We start from the raw sequence: 6000 nt of genomic DNA on the forward strand, positions 1-6000 counted from the left end.
ATGTTGTTTCATCATTTGATGTTTTAGCCGAAGTGCTTTTGCTATGACCTAGATATTCTTCGATCAAATCGAATCGAATCAATCAAATATACATTCAGATAAGGCTATATAGGTACAGCACTTATGAACGTCATACATTGTTTTAAAAATATAATAATAATACTTATAGTAATGATAAAAAACAATGATCAATAATTAATAATTAAAATAAAGTCAAGTTTATATTACATAATGCTAAAGCATTCATTAATATTTTTTTAAAACCACTATTAGCATTCATATAAGAATGAATGTAGTAAGTACTAGTAATAGTAAGTAATAGTAATATAGTAGAGTTAAATTATTACTGTTTATTATGTATTTATTCCACATACCATAGATAAGTATTTACACTCTTTAAGTATTTATACTCGTGTATTAAAACGATTTTTAAGTGTACCTTAAATTAACAAAATGAAAGATTAGCGATGTTAAGAGGAATGTTGTTATAAAAACAGGAACAGTTCCAGACAAAATATTTACGGGTTTTTGCCGATCTAAAATATTTTGTTCAAAGCTTATGTTTATTGTTAAGCTGATGCTAATTAGGTCATAATGAATATTTCATAGAAGAAATAATCAATGCTTAAAGGGTTATTGCTATTTGTTTATGAAGGTATGTCATGATTTTAAATATATTATTAAGTTTGACTGGTTTCAAATATATTAAGATGTTATTGTAATTTTAAAATAATTAAGTAAGTAGTTTGATTAAAAATATTTGTATATTGACTTTTAAAAATCAAAGGATTTCGTCTGAGTTCGCGTGGTCTGTTCGGTATTCATTCGGGTCAGTGCTGGGGAGGGGATTTGTGAGACCGAGCGGAGAACGCGATGTTCGAAGCGGCGTTATTTTTAAAACACTTTGTTTGGAACTTCGGAACCGAGAGGTGGTGTTAAAGAGTTGTATATTAATTTAGCTTGTGTGTAAAGTGAACTAAAATATATATTATTTACTGGTATTGGATAAGGAGTTTTCATTTTAGGTATGGTATAACGCAGAACTGGCAGAGTTCTCTGTGCTATTACTAGCATCCGCTGCCCAGCAACCTAGCGATAATAGGCAAACCCTACCTTTAGGAGAGGAATTAAGTGGTGCAGTGGACTATTCTAGCCTGGTAAGGTGTCGAAAAATACATATCGGAGTCGATTGCTATTTGCGACATTCAACATACAATCTAAAAAAATTACGGTATTCATTTCAATATGTTACAAAAAAGAGTGCAAAATGAGATCAAAATAAGTTCAAGGTACTAATAACAATTATTAAGGAATATTAATTATAGAATAAAATATGTAGGTAGGCAGAAATGTATTCCATAATGTATTGAAGTTTACTTAATAAATTTATGACTAAAAAAATCTTTTGGTTGAGTATAATTGTTAGAAGTAAAAAACATTAACTAATTAAACCTTTACATTTTAACGTAATTCCATTAGTGTAATGTATGAAAAACTTTGTCAACTTAAAGTTACACAAAAGTTTTCAAAGGAGTTTTCTCTTCATGTATCACGTATTTTATCAAAGTGCATTAGTCGTAAATACTTAGGAAACTTTATCTGTGTTCAAACACAAAATATCATATAGCTGCTAACCAGTCTTGTTTAAAATACACTTAAGCCCATTTTCACTATAGACGAAAAGGTAAGTAACGTCTAATCAAAGAAGATTCCTAAGATACCTTTCACCAATCGATTTTTAATAGGCAACCCATATGGGCGGCCTATAATATACAACCTTACTTTTCTATGATTCTTGGCACAAGGTGTGGTATTTTATGTTTGTATCATCACATTATATAATTTATTGTTGGGATTTAAGGTTATTAAAAAACCGAATTTATATTTTTTATTTGTTATGGGTCAGTTTACGAGTTCCCTAAATATTAGGCACCGCCGAATCGGTGTTGTAACTTTAGATGGGGCCTGACGTTAGTTAGTTATCATCTAAGAGTTGGTGAAAGTCCGTTTTTTTTACGCATCACCCAAATCATTAAGCATCCGATTTAAGCGTTTATAATTTATTTTTGGTTTTTAGTAAAAATCGATGATGTTTGTGTGATGTACATGAATGCTTTTCAGGGACTGCGTGCTCTCTATTTGTAGGTATATTATGAGTATTTATTACTCATAAACATATAGGTACATCAGTAATCTTAGTATCCATAACACAAGCTGCGCTTATTTGGGGCTGAATGGCGATGTTTGTATTGTCGTAGTATATTTGTTTTTATATATATATAAATATATTTTAATCCAAATGTGATAATTATCTGTGATAATAACATACGAGTTTCAAATTATAAGAAAAAAATGTAAGGCCATTCTTATCAAAAAATAATCCTTACTAGGCTTATTTACAAAGGTATCGTTTAAAATAGCCCCGGAACTGTTTGATCACGCAGATAAACGGCAGACGTGAGAGGTGAGGCGAAAATATTCGGAGACACTAATACAATTATGTGATTTCTCGCCCATGTCTCGTGAGCGCCTGGATTTATTGACTCGATCCAATCATATCCGTTACATACCGCTCCAATAGAGGATCAGTTATCTTTTGTGACATTTATATTTACCTCTGCTAGCTTTTCTATCAACGAGGTTATCTGGATTGCTTACTTACACAATTTTAAATGACAATGTGAGATGGTGATAACAAAGAAAAACTCCCGGCTAAGTTGGTTGAGGGTTTCTTCTTAGACCAAGACGCGTTTGGCTTTAGTTTTCAGTTTACGAATATGGTTATCGCCATCATCTCACCACCGTGTAATTTTCATGTAATGTACGCATCAAAAGTGCTACTTATGGGCCTACTTGAATAAAGATATTTTTGACTTTGGCTTTAAGTAAGTCACGGTAAAATAAAGCCAAATTTTTCACTCACTTTAACCTTTAACTTAATTTATATTTATCGCGAACTTTTCAGTTAAGATTTATTGACTCAATCCAATCATATCTGTTATATCTCACCAAACTGAATAGATGAGACGAAGGTTAAATTTATGACTGCAAGCTCCATAAGGCCTAGTTGATAAATTTATAGCCTATATTTCCTAAGTCAGTAAAAGTAATTTATATTTTTTTATCTCACATGGCTGATGCGTTTTTCAGCGTTGGGATTTATTGACTAGATCCAATCATATCCGTTACATTCCGCTCCAATACAGGATCAGTTACCTCCTGTGACATTTATATTTATCGCTAGAAGCTTTTCTCTACGATCGCTAAAGCTGCATTGCTTATATTTTACAAACAAATCAAGTTTGTTTTCTGATAATTTATGTATTGACTATATTTTTTCATTTCATCCCCCTGGGTAAGTGAAAAAACTACGAATGGATTAAAATTTAAATGAAATAATCTTTATAAGTTTAGATTAGGACAAGTAAATCTTCTATCATAGGCATCATCATCATCAGCGACTCTTAGAAAATATATATTATTAGGTCCATACATGTTAACATAGCGTTTTGTCGTACTAGCCACTTTAATCTCAAATATCTCTTCTTTGGTTTGGAATTCCAATTTCAAATTAACACAGCTATTTACTCATGCTTTTGTGTTATGAAAACCTAAATTATTTTTTTTTACCACTCAGTTTACAAAATTGAAAACTAGAAATATTGTGTTATATAGGAGTACAAGTTCCATCGTGGCACCCTTCTGCAGAAACCGCTCGAAGGATTATTGATGTGTATGGATTTGTCTAATTATTTTAGCACCTGCTATGTTTAACATAGCGAGTGCCTGACTTTTATCTATTATTTAGATAATATTATTTCGATAGTAAGCGTAAGCGCCAAAGTAAGCGGAACTTATTTTATGGGTACTATGATGACTGATGCATATTTTTATGAATAATATAAAAATAAACACCCAGACACTGAAAAACATTAATGTTAATTACACAAACATTTTGCATTTGTTGGAATCGGACCCACGGCGTTGGACTCAGAAAGTACGGTCGCTGCCCACTACGCCAATCGGCCGACGTAATGATTCGATCCTTACAACATTACGGTATCTATGATACGTCACCAACAGACTTCGGCTCACATGATGCCTGTTTACCAAGACGGTTGCTTTTCAAAGATAAGCTTTAGCAATTAGCATTGCAAGGCCATTCCATTACATATCGGTCCGTCAAAGCTATGAATACCTTACGTGTCTCGGTCATAACAACTTTAGCTTTGAAACTGCTTGATTTATTCTGATTCATATCTTAGCCTTCTGGCTGTGGAAAGAATCAGACGTCTGAAACAGAAGTGCTTGATACTGTACAGACTCGAGGACACTGGCCCTCATAACTGCAAAGTCAATAAGTTCTACATAAAATCTACTTATAGTCTATCTACTGATTATAAATATCAATAATAAAAATATATATATATATGATGCAACCACGTAGGTAACAAGCATAACTCTCTCAGAGAGCAAACCTGTTGAACCAAAAATAACAAATGTAATAGGCCTAGATACGGGGGGAAAATTCGCTTGAAAACCAAATTATGTGCTCGAATTTATTGATTCGGCCCATCATATCCGTTTTATTCCTCCCCAATAGGGGATCGCTTCCGTTTGACATTGATAGTGGCAAGATTTATGTGATGGTTATAAAGTTAACAATAATTTATTGAGACTTAATGTAAGCGGCCCGTGGAACCAATATATATATATAGTTCATGTATACCTAGACACACATGATTATGTGTCACATATTATATCACATTATACAATATATATATATATATATATGTATATCATATGTGATCAATTGGCCTGTGTGTGTTTATATAAGTAACTAAAGCTGGCTAGCGGCATGTTTATAACTGCATCTGTTTCATGTAACTGTCGTTAATCGAATAAGTCGTTGTTTCTTACTCCAACTAAGAACCTATAAATAGCTAGCTTTACCCTCACCTCATTAAACATAAATGCGAAAGTAATTAAATTACTCACTTAATGACTCTATAACTATTTGTTTGAAAACACAATAATTGGTTAAACTTTTCATAAATCGCGTAGCAACTCTATAGGACCCGGCATAAATACATATATAACTTTCCCGAGGATACGAGAATATACTATTAAAAAAACTATCCTTATGTTAGTGGTTAAAATGCACGTGTGGCAAGATTAAAATTACCAGTAGTTGAGATTATTGTAAAAGAGATCATCCGGAGAAATACTACCTCCATTCTTATTACGAAGCAGCCGAAAAGCAGCATTGGTGTGTTTGAGTTTAAAAGGCGTAGCTACCGCTGTATTACAGGCAAAATTGGCTTAACAACCTACGCCTCAGGTTAATGAGGCCACTTGCTTGGTCTGTAAATAATAATTATTACTATAAAAAATGGAAATATCGGTAAAGGAGGTGATTCGAAAACAGAGAGTAACAAAGAAATTAACAGACAATGATGTTGTAAGGGCAAAACTAACTGAGTTTAACGCTTTTTTAAATGTTCCAATATCAAATAGATATTTATTATTTAAAATAGAATTATTAAACGATCGAATATTTTTCCCATTTTATTAGATTTCACTCACGATAAGGCATAGGCAGTCGCTCGGGGCAATGTAACATGGTTTTCCAATATACTCGTGCCCATGAGCGGCTGTTGTGTGTATTCGGTGTTTTCTTCATATCATAAAGCAAGCTCCGTCTAAGTGCACTTACATTTATATGAACGGTCAAGGAGGTTACGAACTCAGTAGGGATAAATATGTAGTTATTATGCTACGTTTTACTTGCTATTTCGTTAACGTAAACTTTTTTATAGTACTTAAATTGAAGAACTCGTACTTTTAAAATAATAATAATAATTAACATAAATATCGTATAAAAAATAATAAATGAATATACTACAACATTGCACACATCGCCATCTAGCCCCACAGTAAGCGTAGCTTGCGTTATGGGTACTAATCTGACTGATGAATATTTTTATGAATAATATATAT

Source organism: Pararge aegeria, chromosome 18 (genome assembly GCF_905163445.1).
Source record: "Pararge aegeria chromosome 18, ilParAegt1.1, whole genome shotgun sequence".
Classification (NCBI taxonomy): Eukaryota; Metazoa; Arthropoda; class Insecta; order Lepidoptera; family Nymphalidae; genus Pararge; species Pararge aegeria.